Source organism: Rattus rattus, chromosome 4 (assembly GCF_011064425.1).
Source record: "Rattus rattus isolate New Zealand chromosome 4, Rrattus_CSIRO_v1, whole genome shotgun sequence".
NCBI lineage: Eukaryota > Metazoa > Chordata > Mammalia > Rodentia > Muridae > Rattus > Rattus rattus.
This window is the reverse complement of record NC_046157.1, coordinates 49,365,520-49,386,056: the sequence shown is the minus strand read 5'-3', so window position 1 is coordinate 49,386,056 and position 20,537 is coordinate 49,365,520. Positions and strand designations below refer to the sequence as shown.

Sequence of the window (20,537 nt, the reverse complement as noted above, 5' to 3'; positions counted from 1 at the left end):
TCAACGGTGTCTGACTAGTTTGGAAAGCTTGACCTTGGCTCTACATAACTCTCTAGGCCGCTTTAATTTTCCATGCTGGCTTGTTCAGGAAAAGGATGGTCAAAGTGTAATCTCCAGGGTGTCTTTGGGTGCGTGCTTCTCTCAGATAGACTTAGGGGGTGAGTCCTGGGAGGTGACTGTGGATCTGACAGCTGAGCAGATAGTGAAGCCTGGCTTTCCTCTCAGGACAGCCTTTCATGTGGACATTGCTTTCTAAACAACGCCCAATGCTGCCACACTAAATCCTGCTGTGATTTAGCTTAAAAAAAAAAAAGAGATTTTTAAAAGTGGGGTTTGCAGGCAGGGATCTAGAAGTTAGGGACACACTCTTTTCTACTCCTGTTTTCTCCTCAGCATGCATTCTTGGAGACCTTACTGGCAGCTTGGCCGAGCTCTGTCACTTGGCGCCATCACGCCAGTTTTCATTGCTCAGTTTTCCCACAATAACTGGAATATTTGGCAAGAAGTGACAGTTGTGCAATGGGAAAATTTCCAACATCAAAACCCGAAAGAGTGCAGGTGTTCCCCCTTCCCTGCTTATAACAAATGCTGAGGATGAGCTTGGAGGTGCCTGAGCTTTTCTGCCTATGTGCACTAATGGACAGGCTGCTTACGAAGAATCAGGGTTCCTACAAGGAACCCAACATGGTGTTTTAGGGTCACGACATGGTCATACTTAAATGCTACAATTAGACAAAATAATGGCCCCCCCAATTGCAATCTGAGCCCTGTAGTCCCTGCCAGAAGCTAGGTACTTACATGGGAAAGTAGGAAAGAGGCCCTGTCTATGTTCAGGAGTTAGAAGTACCCCAAACGGCATATAAGAACAAGTAAGACCTAAAGAGGCGGGGGGTCTTTGGACAACATGACTGGAGGCACTCAGTAGATAAAATAACTCTCATCAATTGCTATCACTGACCCCAAAAGGAGAGGTACCCCAATACACTATCCAGGTTATCATCAAGTAAGGACCCATAGGGGAATTATGAACACGGTGGGGGGGGGGAGAAGTGAAATGATCTGTAACTATCTTTTCCAGTTGGTCTTTGCAATTATGCAGGCTGTGACCATCCCAGGGTCTACAACGTTCTTTTTCAATACATAAATGTGATTCTTGCAGTGTTGGGCTGAGGAGAACCAGTGTGCTGTACTTGATAGTCTCTGCTTGGCGATCTGGTATAAACACGCCAGTAGCAGCTCGCAAGGTCTGGCTTAGGGAGTTACCCGTCTACTCGATACAGAGTTAAATAACAGTGAGACCGAGTGGAAGAGTTAACATAAGGTAGCATGCAAGCACACTTTTGGATGGATGTCCAAGTTAGGGTATGGAAGGAAGGAAGGGTGGATGTGGGTGCAGTGGACCCCACCCTGCAGGCAATGCTTCGCCATCTGCCAGCTCACACTGTCAACGGTGAACATGTGTCTTTGTCCTTCACCATCTGTGATGGAAACTCCTAGGAAATGGTTCCATTGCCAGAAAATGAGCTTGAGGTAAGCAGACTGCACACTGAGGGAGGTGTGAGGTCGCACCAGCAGCAGCTAAAATAATAAAGTCTAAATTGATGATGGCAAGAGGAAATGTGATTCCACCCAGCTTGGGCAGTGGTCACTGACCATGACTGTCACCAAGAGGTGCTAGGATCACCAAGGAACTCAGGAGAAGGTTAAAAAGTGAGCAGTTCCTAAGCAGAGGCCCATGTGTCGTGAACCTAGCTTTTTAAGTTTGTTATTTTCCCATTGGATAGAATTACCGATGTGTTGGCCACTGTCTACTTGGTGTGAACATACTGGAATATCAGAACAACAGGTTTTCTTTTCAAATACACATTTCGATATTAAATAAGTAACTCCAAAAGGAGAGGGTGACGGGGTGTGATCATGGACAGCTTTAATCCCAGTAACCTAGGGAAGTCTCTTTGTGAGGCCAAGATGGATGGCACAGTAGGACCCTGACCAAAAAAAGAAAGGAAGGAAGGAAGGAGGAACAAGAATTACAAAATAGAAGAAAATGAACAAAACAAAGCAAAACAACAAGAACAAAAAGCCATCACACTGGAACAGGGTGACCCACAGTGGGTCTACAGGATTTCCTTTTTTAATCATTTTTAGTGTTAGACCCTGTGCTGTCAATCACCCTGCAGTAGTTTGGAGGCCAATTCCCACTGAGTCACGTCTGTGTCATTGGCTATCTTGTGCCATCTGGTGACAGGAGAGCAGGAAGGAGCCCTAACATTGCCTCACTGCTTTCCAGAGGGGAAGTCTTCCTGCTGGAGGTGGTGCTGGAACCTTAGGTGGCCTTCTGTGAGAGGTCAGTGTGGGGTTGCCATCAGTCTAGAAAGGGTGGTCTACAGACAAAGCCATTTCTTGTGACTCCTGCCCCATCTCTAACCTGACGTACAGAGCTGTTCAAAGGTAAATATATATTTACTACTCTCACCCCACTTCCAGGTTCTTCACGCTTTGATTCTTTGATTCAGTTGAAAGCTGAAAGCGCCATGGTTTCCATGTTACCTTTCCGGAATTACATTTGGGAACTGGACCTCTTGAAAAATACCAGGCTCAAAATTTGAAGGTCTTTACAGAATTTCAGATACAAATGCAGATTTTAGATTATACTCCATGTAAATTAGGCATACCTATTGCTTTCCCTGGGCTGGAAGAAAGAAGAAAGGGAGAGGGGAGAGAGGGAGGGAAGGAGGGAGGGAGGGTAGGATGGGTAAGGGGCTTATTGACAAGTCATTCTGGTTGGGTTTTAGGCTAGGTCAATTACCAGATCAATTACTTTACTTGTCAACAACTTGGATGACAACAAGCAGTCCTGTTGTTTGGTGTAGACAGTCTCAGATCCTGTCACTTAAAAATCTGCCCTTTAACCCCAGGACAGGAAGCAGATTTTATTCACTGGATAAAGAAAGATTGGGTGACTCAAAATAAATTTTGCCAGGATTAAAGGGTTTTTCTACTCCCTTCAGCCTCAGAAATTTCCAAAATACCTAGAGAGGTCATTCAGCTATTAAATCACGAAAACAAAGTCTCCATTGAGTGAAATCTCACTGGGGGCTCTTCAAGAACTTTCTTACTTCAAGTGAGCACCCCACTTGAGTAATTTTAACTCACATGGTGAGTTCTGTTAGACTTGCAATCCATAAGATCTAATTATTGATATATTATCAGTCATAAAGAAGAAAAAGATAAACATTAGCAGAATGAAGAATACTGTCTTGGAACATAGCATTTAAAACATTTTAAATTTTCTTTTTTCATTGCCATTATTATTGTGCAATAAATTATTATCATTTTCTTCACATATGAATGAATTTTTACTCTACTAGACATGAACCTGCAAAAGACCAAACTGCTTTAAACTTTAAGGAGCATACTATATGCTGCTAAAGGAACCAGGGCACAGGCATGTGAAGAGACAAGAACCTGGGCACAGGCATGTGAAGAGACAGGAACCTGGGCACAGGCCTGTGCATATTCCCAGTGGACTAACAGGAAACACGCAGAGCAATGAAACACAGATGGACTGAGAATGTAGAAAGAGCCGTCCTGAATGTCTACAGCAGCCTTGTAGATCTGGCTTTGGGCAGATCAACTTCTCTGGTTTTTGTTTCCTTCCCCATAAGCAACAATTAATCATGAAGATCTTATGGTGTAAGCATTACACATAAAATTTTTGGGAGAGTTTTATACTGTTGGATAAGGAGATACAAATAATGGAAGCCAACACTGGAATATGTATCAAATACAAGAAGAATTGAAGCTGTGCTATAATAAACTATGAATTATCATAGTCTTTCATTAATCCATTGGCAAATACATCTTATTAGATATCATGGTATATATATGTACATGTATATATATTACAAATAATATGTAAATCTATAGATTAAACATAAGGAGCTAAGATACTTATAAGGGGACTTATACTGTGTTGGGTGTTCCTGGAAGGATATACCCAATACCCATGCAAATGAGGAACTCCAAAATGGCACCCAGACAGTAAATGCTGCAGTCAGGGCCGTTTCCTATAGTGGTAACTGACATGTAGCAAGGAAAATGGAAGTCAAGAGTAGGGCTGGGGACGTGTTGGAAGAGGACACACCTGGAAAGGTGTACCTGTAGTCCAAAACCCATCAGTGATTATGGGGTGGGTCTTGAATAAGAACAGAGGTGTGGATGCCTAGTACAGCAAGGGGACAATTGTACCATTTGTTGCAAAGCCTTTTGCTATCCTGCAACTCAGGAAGCTCCCTGGGAAACCCATCCCTCTCTGAGGATGCTTCAGGATTGCCCCCCCCCACACCCCACTATGAGAGGACAGAAGGGACAGAATTTTGGGAATGAAGGAAGGGCAGAGGCTGGAGATACAGTCACTCCTTTCTATGCCCCAGAACTCTCTTGTTAGGGGTGCTCCTAGTATGGCTGACTAAGTTTCAATAATGATGATGGTGGTGGTGATGATGATGATGATGATGATGATGATGGTTCAAACCCTAACTTTAACCCAGAACCTAGAACCCTAACTCCAGCCAACTCTCCCATCATCCCATCTAAAATAACTCAACTTTATTTAACCTTTATCTTTCCTACTTGAAGGAAAACAAAACCTGTCCAAACAAAACAAAGCAATCAAAACAAAAATAAAAAACAAAAGCAGAAAAAAAACAAAAGCAGAAAAAAAAGAAAAAAAAAAACAAAAAACAAAAAACAAGCAACAACAAAAACCATCGCTGTGGCCTTAGAGGGCAGAACTGAAAACAGCAGTCTGTCCTCAGAGTAGCTTTCTCCCTGGGCATGGTCTGACAGGGAGAGCTTAGGGCTGAGCCTGCTGGTCCCTGCTTTCCCGGAGCAGGGATTCTGATTAGTATTCATTTGGGGTGGGGAGAGGGAAGAGGGAAAGAGGGAGGGGAACAGGAGGTTCGGGCGGGTTCCTTAAGAAAGATAATCTGTTTGTTTATAGTTTACTTAAGCAAAGAGACCTTTAAAAAGGACTTTGATAAGAGGGGACAAAGTTTCTTCAGAAATGAATCAGAGTTCCTTAGTAAGAACTTCAGTTTCTTTTATACACAGGTGCCTGAAGAGCTGGGGGTCCTGGCCATTCCAAACCGCCCTGTGCTGGTCTGTAGATTTCCTTAAAACCATAGACATGCTGACATCATGGGCTCCTTCCTCAGACTCCTCTCTCTCTCTCTCTCTCTCTCTCTCTCTCTCTCTCTCTCTCTCTCTCTCTCCCTCTCCCTCTCCCTCTCCCTCTCCCTCTCCCTCTCCCTTTCCTTCTCCCTGTCCCTCTCCCTCTCCCTCTCCCTCTCCCTCTCCCTCTCCCTCTCCCTCTCCTTCTCCCTCTCCCTCCCTCCCCCTTCCTTCTCTGTCCTTCCTTCCCCTGTCAGCAGTCTCTTCCAATCTCCTTCTTTCTCTCTTCATTTCCCTCAGGTAATTCCTCTCAGAAACTTGTACGAACTTGTTTTTTGACTGACAGTGAACACCAAGAGTGCTTCTTCGCTTCGAAAAGCCCTCAGCACCTACCTTTCCAAGGCACCCCGGATCACTTCCTTGCCTGGTCTTAATTTCCCGCCCACCCAGGAGTCCGCATTGGGCACTCTGCAGGTAAGAGGCCGGAGAGTGTGTCAACGTGGGGCACGCAGCATGGTGGAGATGCTTCAGAAAAGCCTGTCTTCCAAAGGTAATGAAAACATTGCGATTCTTTAAAAATAAAGAAAACTTCCTTAAGTCATTCAGGCCAGCCAGGCTTATCTGGGGGTATTTACAATGCCGTTTACATGTGGGAGAAAAGGTTTTTCCTTAATGAAGGGGCAAAGGAAAGGGAGCGTGCTTTATCCTTGTCTGCAGAAAAAGAAAAAGTAACCGACTTTGTCCAGTGGGCTGAGGGTGTGAGGGGTCTGGAGAGCCAGTGCGTGTCGGAGCCAGCGGGCTACTGGTTTTTCGGTGATTATATAGTTTTCTTAAGTTCCCTGGCTGTCAGCTTCCTTTGTCAGTGGAGAAGTCAGTTTAGGTAGAAGTGAGGCAAATCCCTCAACCAAACATTTGAAAATCTGCCACCTATCCCAGCAGAAAAAAAGGGCTCTGTGGGTTTCTGAGGCAGAGTGGAAGTAGTCTGACTGGAGAAACCGCTTTGTTCAACGTCCCACGGAGAAAGAGGCTTTCCCCAGTGTACACATAATTTCATGTGGATTTAGGCTGTTTTCAACTAATGAGCGCATTACCGCATTACCAGGCAGAACCTCCCCACTGGCCCCTGGAAAGCCTGCTTTTGTCTGTCCTTCATCTCTGCATTCAGTCACCTGAAGGGAGTCAGAATTTGTGTCTTAGACATTTAACCGGGCTCTAGCTCACAGTTGCCTTAAGCCACAGGTTAGAAAGCTCACAGCAAACGAAGAAATTAACTTTGGAAGACTGAGGTCCAAACCAAGCCCCCACCCCCCCAAAAATCTAAACATTCAGCTTCCCTTCCTTAATCTGAATGTATTCGCCACCCCAAACCTCAACTTACTGTCAAGACTATAAATCAGGTCCAAAGTTCCCCCTTGGCAATCTCAGCTCACAGGCTTACACGCTCACACGCTCACACGCTCACACGCTCAAACGCTCACACTCACCACGAGCAGCCTGTTACTTCAGCCCTCGTTTCTGTTCTGCCCTCTCTCCTGAAGGTTTAAGCAAACAGGTCACCATCAGTAATGGCCTTAGGTGACAAATTCTCTTCAATTTACAACTGCGCTTTAAAAAAAAAAAAATCAAAGGAAAGTGTCACATAAAACTGGAACGTGATTTTACATGCCATCCACGGGTGAACACGTCGTACCAGGGAAACTTCAGGTGAAGAATTAATTACAGACTCACCTGGCACATGGGTCCCAGGGCCATGCTTGTCCCAAACCTTCCTGGGGTTTGATTTCCTAATAGCTCCCTCCAGAAGTAGAATAAATGACCGTGGAACATGACCCAGAGGTCATGTGTGGCATTCCCACATATGGCTGGAGACTGCCAAACTTTAGCTAGATTGCCCGTTGTCCTAACATCCACCCAAGAAAACGCGATTCGGTAGGGAGCAAAGGAAGCCTCTCTCCTGAGTTACGCGCTTGAGTGGCATGGGGGACTTAGGGAAACAGGCTTAGGGAAGTGCGTGTGCAGTCCTGCTGGCTTCAGGAGAATACATTTTTAAGAAACCCTCCCTCCTCTTACCCGCCTCCTTCCTCCCACCGACATCCCTGGCCAAAAGTGCTGCTCCCCAATGTCCTCATCTCCCACTTGTAACCAGTGCAGACAGCTCACATTTTTGGGGGACAAAAGAGGGAGCCCACAGGTGGCTCATTGCCAGCAGGCCCAGAACTAACAAAAAACAGGCCTTTTGGCTCCTTCCCTCAGGGCTGAGGGCATGCCTCTTCCCTTCAAGGAAGAAATCTGAAAAGGCTTCTGTGCTTGTTAGAGGGGAGGCATACATGTATCTGTGCATGTTGTGTGTGTGTGTGTGTGTGTGTGTGTGTGTGTGTGTGTATACATGTGTATTCTTGTATGTGCACACATGAATATGTGCACATGTGTGTTTGTGTGTGCACATGTGTGTTCTTGTATGTACACACATGGATACATGTGAATGCACACGTGTGTTCTTGTATGTTTGTGTATGTGTTTGTGCGTGTGTATGTTTTATTATGACAGCATGTGCTGAGGACCAGAAAGCCCAATGTGGCTTTAGGCAGTAAATGGAGGAAGCTTTTCTGACTTTCACAATGAACGTCAGATATAGCCTGTCCTAAGCAGTCAGCCCACCTGCTTGAGCCCTGCAGAAAGTCACTGCTCCTTGTGAATGCATCCCTTCAGCGTCCCAACTCGAGTCTAGAGTGAATTTGAATGTTGGCACGGCGACAGTGATAGAGCGGACAGAGTGCCAGCCCAGAAGCAGCTGTGGAGCCTGCGAAGGGTCTCCTTCTGTTTTTCTTCTAGAAGCAACACACTTTCCATGCAGCGAATGTGGGCCCTTATTTACAGTCTCTCAAGGGAAAACAGTTATTTTCTTCACTGTAAAAATAGCCAGGAGGTTCCTGTAAGAATTGATATTGTTTTCTGCACCAGCAAAGAAGAGTTAACTCTGGTGGTCGCAGGCAAGAAGCAAAGCAGAAAGAGACCTCTGCCTAATTTCCTGGGCTCTCCGTCCCTGTCCCTTCACATTTGCCTCCCTCAGAGCCACCTCCATTTCCTTGGAAGGAGGGTTGGCAGGCATGGCACAGGAGCAAAGTGAGCCATAGACAGGCCTGGCCTTGCGCCTCTCAAGGACACTGTGCCCTGCAAAGAGGCAGGTGTGACTCAAACTTCTTGGCACCTTGCTGCCACTCAGGTGCCAGTTCCCAGACAGGTAAGAGAGCTTGGTGATCAGAAGTTCAAAGCCATGCAGAAAAGGCCAGTCCTCGGGTCCTCACTAAAGTAGGGGAAGGAACCAGCTTTCCCTCCCCTTTGAAGGCTGAGAGCAGCAGGTGGAGAGAATGATTACCATGCTTAGTGAAGGACTCCAGAAAGAAGTGTTGTTGACTGAATGTTGGATTGTGGAGATGGAAAAAAAGGGGGGGGGACACAGACATTCCTTACAAAGGCAAGAGCACACAGCTCAGAGTGCTTAACAGGCACAAAGCCCTTCTGCCTCCCGCATGTAGGAAAAGGCAGGATGGGGAGGGATGAGGGACAGGGAGGGAGGGGGAGGGGGAGAGGGGGAAGGGAGGAAGAGGGATGAACTTAAGAAAAACGCTAGCTTGCAATGTGTTCTCCGGATTCACAGAGACAAGTATAGCAGAGTCTCCTATTCTAATACGACTGGAATCCGTGTAGAGGATTACGCACATCCTCAGGGACTTAGAGTCGCACACATCTGTGCTTTCTTCTGAAGAAGGGAGATCAGAGAAATGCAGCTACCTGCATTCCCTCTGAGAGAGGAAGACTCATTTAGTGAGCCAAGGGTTAACCAAAACGGAACCACAGAGCTACGTGTGCTTCTCTACCTGATGTTCTATACCCTACCGTACAGTCCTGGTATTCCGGCCATACTACAGGAACGAATCAAGGTGGCTTGGTCATGCTCACCTCAGAAGACACACAAGAAGAAAGCAGGGTTCTGATTTGGGGCTTAAAGCACACAGGTGCCAAGAGCTGGTTCGTGCCCAGTTAAGAACCAGTTAAGTAGAAATGCATGCGTGTGCCCCATGCCAGCTGAGGTCATAATGAGGAAAACATGGGAAGAATTAGTGATGGAAGAAACTGAGTCTTGCTTGGAGTTTCCCCTAGGACCTAACAGTTCAAAGTGAACGCACGCCAGGAGAACCATTTTTGATACTAGGATGCTCAAGATCTCAGTGACAGCTAGATGCTCCTGCTTCACCCAGGGGTCAGGGGTCAGGGGTCGGGGTCAGGGCAATGCTGTGCCCCTTGAGTGCCCAGACATACTGAGCCACTGAAGTGTGAGTTGGGTGAGCAGGGCAGTGAGGAATGTTCAGAGGACCTGGGAGGCCTGGTTTGATCCTGCTTCAGTCACAGCTGCCTTGGTGTCAGGCTGACAGTTACAGAATTCTCGTGCATTTTTTCCACTGCCCCCAAACAGAGGCTGGTCAAGATTCTGCAGAGCTCAAGGACTACACAACACAGGGCTTTCCTTAAAGAACATAAATTCAAAACCGTGGCCGTAAAAATGAAGAGGGTTCGTGCCGGTAGCTAGAGTCTGGTCAATTTCCTAAGTCCACTCTGGACTTTCGTCGTGTTTCCTGAGTGGAAGGATGGATGGATGGATGGATGGATGGATGGATGGATGGATGGATGGATGGATGGTTGTGTGTGAATGGTGACTGTTGGCTGCCCCCAGTGAGTGACTGCCCTGGGAAATAGGCAAAAATACAGACTACAGACCTGTGCCTCTGCTTGTCTACTCACCAGTGGGATTGAACATCCGGTTTCCTGTCTGAGATGCCATGTGACCAAGGGCAGATTTCCATTTTAAGGCTGGCCCTTTAGGGCACACTCAGGCCTCAGGGTAAGGTGCAATCAGTGTATTCCTCTTACAGTAGAGTACATGCGTCCTGAGTCCATGTTGGCACACTTTCTACCCAGAAACCCAGGAACGTAGGGCACAAAGATTCTTTTGTTGACTTTGCCAGTCGAGAGCCTAGAACCCAGAATGATGTCACATTCATCACCAAGTCCTGTGCTCTCCAATAAATTCTGAGCGGCTGCTTCGCTGAAATGCCTGAGTGTAGCTGGGACCCTCCTTCTCCCCCAGTTTCTGTGAATAAGAGCTGTTTTGGATTTCACGTACCAGTTAACTGCCATTTCTTGGGACGACTGCTTGCTAAGCTCATGCCTACCAAATAACGCTCTTCTGTGTGGATGTTTGTACGTCAGGTATTTGTAGGCTGGTATCTGCTCTGTCCTTATCCCCTTCACACAAGGCCAAGGCCCAAACTTTGCTGTCTTAATTTCTAGAATTACCCTTTCTATTCCTATACTTTAAGAAAAACAAAGTTCACATCTTGGTGGACCCTCCTGTCAATCATCCCTGCAGACCTGCTAGGAATTGTGAAGGCATAGGAGAATGGAAGCTCCTGGCTGCATGGGATACTGAAATACTACAAAGTAAGAGCCCTGCCAGGTTCTTTGTACTTTGAGAAGTCTGTGGAAAATATTTGTAAATGGCTAGCAGGCTACACCACACAGGTGTGGCACATTCAAATGACAGACTGGAGGAACTTTAGTAGTAAAACTAAAATTGTGTAAGTCTGGTCAACTTGGCTGCTAACCACATCTTAACACAGCTACACTTTGTTTTCAGTAACCTGTTTCGCACACTTCGAGTCTGAATTTTTAAAAGAATTTATCTTTACATTATAATTATGTATATATGTCCATGCCTGAGTGTGTGTTTGTGCACTCGAGTGCAATCCTCAGAGGCCAGAGGATGACATCCCATCCTTTCCAGGTTTCAGGTGGTGAGATGTGGGGCTGGGAACCTAACTGTGGTTCTCTGCAAGCGCTTCTAACCGCTTTCTCTCCAGTTTCTATGACTCTAAGAGGCCTGCACTAAACGCTAATTGTTATATGGTGTAGCTCAGTTGAGGATGGAGTGCTTACCTAGCAAACACAAATCCTTGAATTGTATCCCCAGCACCACACCAACTGCGTGTGGTAGCACAAATCTGGAATCCTCATACCCAGGAAGTAGAGACAGGAAAACCAAGAGTTCTAGGTCATCTTCAGCAACATAGTGAGTTTCAAGCCAGCCCAGGAAACTCATGACCCTGTCTCAGAGGCAAATCAGTAAATAAAGCATAAAGACTAAGAGGCAAGTCCTCTAAGCTGCCTTTTAAGTGCTGGCATGGTGGTGTGGAGATGTCGCCAATGCTCCTATTGCATACACGTGGTGTTAGATGATTCTATCCAAAGCAGTGCTGTGACGTTCTGACCAGCAGATTCAGGAATCTAGCTTCTAACCCTATGCATGGAAGATTCGGTCTCCTGGGACTGCCCGGAACCCTCTCAGATGCTGCTCCTGTTTGTCCACTATCACATCGGGAGCTTCCTGCTCTGTTCTGCTAGTGTGCACAGTCCAAGGCGGGTCCCATGCAACTCCAGCTCTACAGGAAACAAGCAAGCCTTGTTTCCAGGATCCGGAAGTCCTTCCAAGCCTGGGTATTACCACATTAAATCTCCAAGCTCCACAACAGAGCGGCCATTAACTGTGACTCTCTGCTGTTAACCTGCTTTGACCTCTCACCCTCTGACTCCTCTGACTCATTTTCACAAGGCTCCATTGGAGACTTGGGCAGATGGTAATTGGTGTGGAGAGGCGAGGAGTCGCGAGATCCTTCTGAGAACATTGTGTCATGATCTTACAATAAGTTGTGTCATTTCGGACTGAGCTATCCCTGCAAGTGGTGTGCTTCAGAGTGCAAAGTGGACTTGTTCAGTCAACCCTAGGAAACATATTTTACGTTTTTGTCTCAACCCAAAATGTCATTTATTCCCCTTTATCTACCTTGTTTCAAAGTTTCAAAGAACTCATTTGATTAAATCACTTGTTACATAGATATTTTCTATGAGTCAGAATTAAATACACCAATGTCCACAGTGGCAGAATCTTGTTAGCGACTTCCAAATTAAGCATAGCTTTGGGCTTGGATCTGGGAATCAACTCGGGGTTTGCTAAATCTAGATCTTGGTTTTGGCTTAGGAGCCTCTTCCTTCCTTCCTTCCTTTTGTGTATGAATACTTGCGTGTGTGCAAGCATGTGTGTGCACACACGTGTGTACCATGTGACCTGTGTGCAGGTCAAAGGACAACTTACAGGAGATGCTCTATTCTATCATGCAGCATCTAGGGATCAAACTCAGGTCCCCATGTTTGGTTTACCTGAGCCATCTCTCAGGACCCTTGAGAAATTACTTTTGCATTCAATATTTTATACTTATTTTTTAAAATTCTTCTGAAAGATAATGTTCATTCTCTGCTATGCATGTTTTTAACTTTAGCCGCTTCTGTACATCCTTCTGAATAGCACTTAAGTGCCCACACTGAGGTGGGTTTGTCTGTTTGTTTGTTTGTTTGTTTGTTTTTAAACTCCCCACACTTGTTTACACTCAGATCTAGCCTCAGCACGAAGACACCATCTCTGGATTACACAGCTGGGGCTAGAGAATTTCCAGAATTTCCTCCCACCCCTGTATATAGGAATTTACTGACATTATAATGACCTGGTTTTCCGACTCTGCAGCCTGAAGCCTCTTTGGCAATGATTCTTCTCTGTGCTCCCACCATTTTAACTGGGGACTCCTTTGGGCCACACTTACTGAGTCTGTGTGCACCACACGAAGACAGATGTTCTTTGTGCCTTTTTCTCATCTCTGCCCTCCCCCACCCATCCCAGTACAGACTTCACATATGAAGTGTTTTGAAATACACATCTGAGAACTAGTGACTGAAACTCTATCTCCCTTGGCGAACACTGCAGCATGATGGATTAGCTACTGGAATTGGATTGATGAGGGACTTGGGAAGGAGGGGTGCATGGACGTGTGGGTTGCATGTATGTGTGGGCAGCATGGATGTGTGGTCTGCATGAATATGTGGGCTGCAAGGATCTGTGGTCTTCATGAATGTATGAGCTGTGTGTATGTGTGAGCATCATGGATGTGTAGGCTGCATGTATGCGTGGTCTGCATGGATGTGAGTGACAATTCTGACCCAGGAAGAAAGGAGGCAAATGGAAGAGAGGAATGTAGTGTAGCCTGGGGCGGGAAGGGGTGACTCCATCCATGGCAAGACATACCCAGGAGCCTACTGGAGGAACATCCCACAGATGTCCTGTTGGTAGGGGCTGTACTGGGTACATGGTGTTAAAGGAATTTGGTTCTCAGAGGTTTCCAGATTTTAGGTTAAAAAGAATTCTCTAGATTTTCCCATTTAGGGAATGAAATACTCCTTCAGACTCAGAGTCTGAAGAACTAGTTTATTGTGGGTACAATCAAATGCCTCTTGTTCCGGCTGGGAGCAGCCCAGGCCTTGTTAAGGCTTCATGAGAGTATGCACATCTGAGCGCAAAGATTCGTGTAACTATGCATTAACTTGTCTAGTCCAATATCCTGGGAAGGCTTCATAAACGATGCTTTCTATGTCATGGTTTGTTTACTTTTCACAATCTGCAACTCCTATGGTTGGTAGAAATATTTGTTAAATGAGATTTTTATATCAAGTACTCTTTGTATCTTGAATACTTAGGCTATGATGCTCAGTGACCTCCCTGGAGCAGATTCTTGTCCAGAGCTTGAAAGTTAAGCCATCTTTTATCTAGTCAAATGATTAAACATAGCCCTTTTTATTAAAATTTTAAAATTACATATTTGGTGTGTGTATCTGTGTGTGTGTGTAAGTGAATGTATGTGTGTATGTGTTTATGTGTGTATGTGTTTATGTGTGTATGTATGTCTGTGTGTGTTTATGTGTGTATATGTTTATGTGGGTGTATGTAAGTAAATGTATGTATGTTTTTATGTGTATATGTGTCCATATGTTTATGTGTGTATATTTGTGTATATGTTTATGGGTGCACATGTATGTCTGTATGTGCTTATATATGTGTACATGTATGTATGTATGTGTGTTTATGTGTATGTAGAACATGACAAGAATTGATTGAGGGATCTTCATAGGGGGCTTGGAAAAGCCAAAGGGGAAAGGTTTGGGGGAAGGTACTAGGACATTTGAAACAAGTCTTGAAGAACAGAATCGACTCCAAAACTGAGGGGGGAGATACACCAGAGGAACAAATACGAGTGAAACAGGACTGGCCAGGCCATGCAGGTTTGAATTTGTTGTGGAGAAGGGACAGGAGAGAGGGGATGTCAGCCAACAGGCCTGATAGACTCATGACTCCCAGAAGAATGGACATGGGCTAGCATTTCTGATCCTCACAGAGGGAACCTTGGAGGTTAGGCAAAGAGAGTGAGAGATCAAGTCACTTGCTTGTCAGCTGCAGGCATCAGGCAGGGGAGCTGTCTTGGGGAAGAGTGTGAGTACCTGCGTTTGCCACAGGACAACGTTTCAGTTTTCCAAGACACTGAACAACAAGCCTGTTCTTGAACGGGTTTTCAATAAATTAAAAAAAAAAAAAAAAGAATAGGAAAGATACTGCTGGGTCCAAATTTGCTAATTACTGCTGTGATTAAAGCAAGACCTTTCATGTTAATTCCTTCATAAGACCAGCGACCTTTGAACACAGACAGGACCTGAACGTTCACAATGCAGAGGCAATGAGAACAGGAGCTTCGTGCCAATTCCCCGGGGCCACGGACTCTCTCATAGCTTCCAGTTCCTGTTGGCGGGTCTGCCTTCTGGATTCTCAGTACTCGGGCGTAGCAAGGTACAATCTCAGCAGAGCATAAGCAACAGTGAACTGGGAAACTCCACAGATAGCTTTAAAAAGTAACCACAGTTTTGTTTGCTTTATTTTTAAAAATATGTCGAAAGGGATCTAGATGTGGCCATCCATAACTTCCCAGCTCTTGAGAGACAGGGATGGGGGTTTGTCAAAGTGTGCCTAGGCTACATGTCGACATGCATTTGAAGGAAGGAAGGCAAGGAGGAAAGAAAGGACAGAAAGACTGAAGTTAGTCAAACATGTAACGCACATTCTGGGAAATTCCTGCCGGGACAGAGAGTACAAATGCATGACAAGCATGTTTAGAATTCTGCAGAGATGAGAGAGTTTCAGAGATGACAGGGGTGGCCCCGCAGGGACCGGAGCAGGAGCAGCAGAGGCACATTCTGATGAGACAGGCAACCTGGCCTCGTGCAGAGGACTTGATCCTTGGGATCCAGACATTCCTGATGTGGATTCCAGGTGTGCAGGCTCCAGGCACCCAAGGTGTTTCAGGTGTGGTGGAAGTGGTCCTCAGAGGATGGACTTCCCTAGTCACTCTGCGTCCCAGCCTTCCCCTCACCACCATCTGCTCAACAAGCAGACAGTGTGCATGTTCTGTGAGTTAGTTTCAGGCAGAAGGCAGACATTGGAGCAGGAAGGCCAGGGAGGGTCCCACTCACTCATAGACAGCTTCATCTTGATAAGCTATCTCACCTTCCCTATCCGAAAATCCCAAAGAAGTGCTTACCTCATGGATGATGAGCCGACTGTGATGACTTTAATGAAGATGTCATGTATCTTGTGTTGCATGAACTGACAGGGAATAAATGGCTTTATATAACCAAAAAATGAATCGTAACTTCCTCCTCCAAGGGACCAATTCCCCTATTAAATGGTTCTGCGCCTCCCCTCCCCCAAAAAATGATTTCATAAAGAAATTCTGAATTCTGGTTTCTAAGTTGCCACCCTTAAAGATCTTAACCTTAAGTACCCTTAACCTATGAAGGCCATCGCAGGGCTGGGATATGGCTTGTTGGTAAAGTGCTTGCCTTGAAACATGAGGGCATGGGTTTAGTCCTCAGAATCCTCATGAAGAAACAAAAAGTTCAGGGCATAGTAGCACACGTATAATCCCAGGACCTGGGAGGCAGAGAGAAGATTCCTAGGGGCTCTTAATTAGCCAATCTAGCCTACGCTCAGTGTTCTAAGCTGGTGAGAGACCCTGTTTCACCTGATAACAATAATGACCAGCTTGAGGAATGGCACCAAGTTTGTCACACACACACACACACACACACACACACACACACACACACACACACACACACACACACACACACACACCCCACAGTATCATACTACATAGCCACGAAACTGACAAACAAGACCTGAGATGGAAGAGAACCGGTTCCCTGGCTTACTTCTAGAGACACAGTTATTTACCACGTAAAGTGAGTTAAATGTTATTCTTCTAATTACTTAGTAACCTTTTTTGTCTGTGAAGAATACACAGAAGCCCCGAGAAGGTAACTCTCCTGTGCTTTAGTTGGAAAGGAGAAACAAAGAGTCTAAACTTGGCGAGCAACTGAGCCGTGCTCTGGAATCCGGGTGGGTCTAGGAAAAAGCACAGACCTCAGTGGAAAACGTGGATGGGTGTGCAGGAAACCCCCATAAACTATAAACTGGCTGCATTCTGCTCGAGTTGGGATGGAGAGAAACCTCAAGGCTTTTGGAAATGAGAGGAGAGGGAACATCACGTACCTCCTGCTCTCAGGAGCCCCTCTGCTACCCTGGGAACCACAAAGAGGCTAACCACCAACAGCTTGCACGCATCAGTTGAACCTGAGCTTCCAAGGCACCTACTATCATAGCTAGCGGAAGCTGCTGGGAGGGTTGAGCAGTGTGGCCTGCTTCTCTCCAAATTCTCACCTCCAGCCCTTCAACTTGACCCTCACTCTGGTGCTGCCTCTCCCTGTGAGGTCCCGTTCAGTTGCAAAAGGCTTCTTGTCCCACCTCATTGCAATGGCCCTTCCGGGAAAGCCAGTCTTTGCTTTTCCTATTAGCACCTCATTATCCATTTCCCCAGGCTGGCCCAGGCTCTGATTTTCCAGCCCCATAAAGCCTGACCAATTCTTGCAGTCCCCGAATCTTATCCTCTCTAGGCTGAGCAAGATGGCAATGTGTCTGTGATGCGTCTGCGACTAGTGGTCACCGTGTCTGCCTCTGAGTGTGTTTGGGGTAGATACCTTCCCAGGAGATGGAGGACGTGTGACACTTTGTGCTTGGCTGCAGTGGAACCTGCTTTCCCTTGCAGGGTCTACCTCTGCTCCAGAATTGGGTGCTTTTCAGTATTTATCAACAGGTTTATTTGGCTTCCGGGTTATAGTTCTTTATAAAGAGAAGCCAAGACAGAAACCTGGAAGCAGGAACTGAAGGCTACCTGCTGGGTCATCCAAAAGATGGAGAGACACCTACTGGAAGAGGGTTGGGCCAGTGACTTTAGACAAGTCTGCTCTCATTTGGAGACAGTGGGCTGGGGCCCAGAGTATCCAGGGCAGTCCATCCTCTGAGGACCATTGCCACCACATCTTGCTTTGAAGTGAAGCGAGCTGCAATGTGGCCCTAGAAAGCCGGTCTAGGCAGAATTCTCCTATGTTTCTATTGGGAAAGATGAGTCTGTGTGGTATTATGCCTCAATACCCACAATCACTAACTTCTGTCATCATTTGGTACAGACTTCCTGTGTGCCTTTCAGGGCACTATGGGCCTGGACATGTAGATTAGCTCATGAAAACTTGGTTACCTCTTAATTTTAAAAAGATATTTTATCTCAAGATATTTTATTTCATGCACTTCAGTATCTTGCCTAAATGTATCTCTGTGCACCGTGTGTGTGTGTGTGTGTGTGTGTGTGTGTGTGTGTGTGCGCGCGCGCGCGCGCATGCGCGCAGTGCTTGTGGAGGCCAGAAGCAGGTGTTGAATCCACTTGAAATGAAGGCACCATCCATGTGGTGGCTAATAGTTGGGATCAAACCTGTGTTCCCTGAAGGGCAGCCGATGCTCCTAATCGCTGGGTCATCTCTCTAGCCCTTGGTTCCAATGTTTAAGAAAGTTAAAGGAGAATGTCTGTGCATTGCTCTGGGTCCACCTGAGCTCCTGGAGGAGTCACATTACCTCAGTATCCTAACAGGAGAGAAGCCTCTCTGCTCTTAGTATTCACAAAGTGATATGACACCTTGAGTTAAGGCATTCCTAATCATTTTCTAGAAGGTCTGTTTCAATGTCCAATCTATCACGTATGGATTACCATGGTCAATTCTCCAGACCCCTAGGGATTTCTCCCAGCAGAGTTTAGGTTGTTTATTTTCACACCGATTTATTTTTTAAACCGGGCAGGTTCCTAAAGCCTGGAGCTTTGAGGATATTGCTCCGATACTGCGTGTTTGAATGTAGATAGTTAAGCATTCAAAACTCATTAAAGATGTCAGGGAACTCTCTGAATTTCACCTTTGCCGTGAACCAGGCTGGAAGACAACCTTGAGGTCATTTCATCTAAACCTCTCATTTTACAGATGAGGAAAATGAGAGTAATTGTTGGGCAGTGATGCTAAATTATAGCTCTTCCCAAACCAGCTAGCAGGCCAGTAGGCTCCTCTGTGTGCTCTGTTAGAGATTACATAAGCCCATGAGTGAGCTGTGACCCCAAGAAGCCGCCTTCTGTGGCTTGCAAGTGTTTATCCTCCTGACATGAGGACTGCAATCTCCTTTGACAGTGACCTTTACCATTAAGGTCTGTGGCACCCCAGACAGGGGACTCACTTCTTCCATACTCAGCCAGCAGATCCAGGCTGCTCGCTCTATGTGAAATAACAGGTGGAACAAAACACAAGCCCACACTTGGGAACCTTGCAGGATCCTGATCCTGGCCAAAGCCTTTCTTCAGGCTTGTCACCTCCCACCTGTGATGGGTCCATTGTCCTGGTTCCCTCAGCCTTCTTCCACCAAAGCACCTGTATTCACAAATCTGAGTGTGAGTTCTTGTCTACTTTATTGGTCTTGGGGCAGAATCTAAAGTAGCCTAGGCTGGCCCCATGGTAGCTATATAGCCTAGCCTGGCCCCAAAAGCTAGCTGTGTAACCTAGCTTGGCCCCAAGCTAGCTGTGTAGTCAATGATGACTTTGCACCTATGAACTTCTTCTCTCTGCCACTCAAGTTCCAGAATCAGGACACATTGCCAGGCCCAATTTCTGTGGTGCTAGGAATGGAACCCAGGGCTTTGTCATGCTAGGCAAGAACTCCTCTAACTGAGCTACATCCCCATCTCTCTTCAGCATGATGTGATCATTTCACAGGAGCGTAGACCCCGTGGAGCAAACACCTTGCCTGTCCATTGTACCCCAGTGTCTAAATTGTGCATCAGTGTGTGTGTAGTGGCTTTATTCACTGAAGCGGGTGACGCTTCCTCTCCAAAGCTTACCTCTGTGAACATTAGCACCTTTTCATCCTCCATCAAACCCTCGACCTCTGGGTCCTATCCATTGCCGTCTTCTCTATTTGGATAAACTTTACGACCATATCACTGCTCTTGTTCTGACCCTTCTCTGGGAAGTCCTCCTCCTCCTCCCTGTTGGTGCAAGCAGCCAGTAGGCTTGTATCAACCCTGGAATTCACTCTTTCTTCCATGTTTCTCCAGCCAAGCAGCAAGTCCAGAATACTCCCCACTTCTAGTCACCCACCGCCTCTTCACACATAACAGCCATGTGAATTTTACCTGATGGAAAACCAAGGTGAGGATCAACCTGGACTCATGCACTGTTCATCCAAGTTCAAAATCCTCCAGATAATCTCCCATGGGCACTCTCCTGGCCTCAGTCCACCCAACTACACCAACCTTCATTCTTTCTGCTCTGCAAAAGCTAAAACTTCTCAGTCTGACCTCCATCCCCTTACAAAATTCAATACTAGGCTATCCACAACCTGGTCTTGCTCTGCCTTTGTGGTACCCAAGTGATTTGCAACTATAAAGAAACATTAGGAACCAATTAGGAGATTTTTAAAAATGAGCAAGACTTGGGTTCAAGCACATGCTCCTTCTGAAAAGTCTGATTTGATTGGCTTGTGCTGGAACCAATACATTATCACATCTGAAAAGCCTCTGTGTGGTTGTTCAAAGGAGAACATTGACCATTCTTCACCAAACCACACTTCTGCCTGGTGATTTCTCCCTTGTTAGCAATCTCCTGTTTCTTCCTTACTACAGGAAATTTACTAACACTTTTTTGACTCTTTGAATTGACATTCATCTGACTTTTTCCTGGAAACACTCAGTCTTCTCTATTGATTGCATTCATTCAAGTGCACCCAGCCAACTCTATGTCACACATAGGAAATGTAGATGTGAAGACCAGATCCTTGTTCTTGCCCACAATCTTTTGGAATGAGTGAAACACATGAACCAGGGAATATTGAATTTTATCATTGAAATGGATAAGCATCCATGAGTAAATCAGAACTACTTCAATGTTAAGAGATCTGTTGTGCTGGGTATAAAAACAATGTAATATACAGGGATCTGTTGTGTTGG

At 45.9% G+C, this 20,537-nt stretch overlaps 1 protein-coding gene across 1 annotated transcript in view; it reads left to right on the top strand.

Annotated features, from left to right (window-relative positions):
• The first annotated feature begins 5,576 nt into the window (after nt 1-5,576).
• Nucleotides 5,577-20,537, top strand: part of Kcnj15 (potassium inwardly rectifying channel subfamily J member 15) — a 41,898-nt gene continuing 26,937 nt past the window's right edge. Inside the window, exon 1 of the mRNA XM_032900375.1 lies at nt 5,577-5,649. The gene's annotated coding sequence lies outside the window, so the exon portion shown is untranslated. The remainder of the gene's footprint in view (nt 5,650-20,537) is intronic.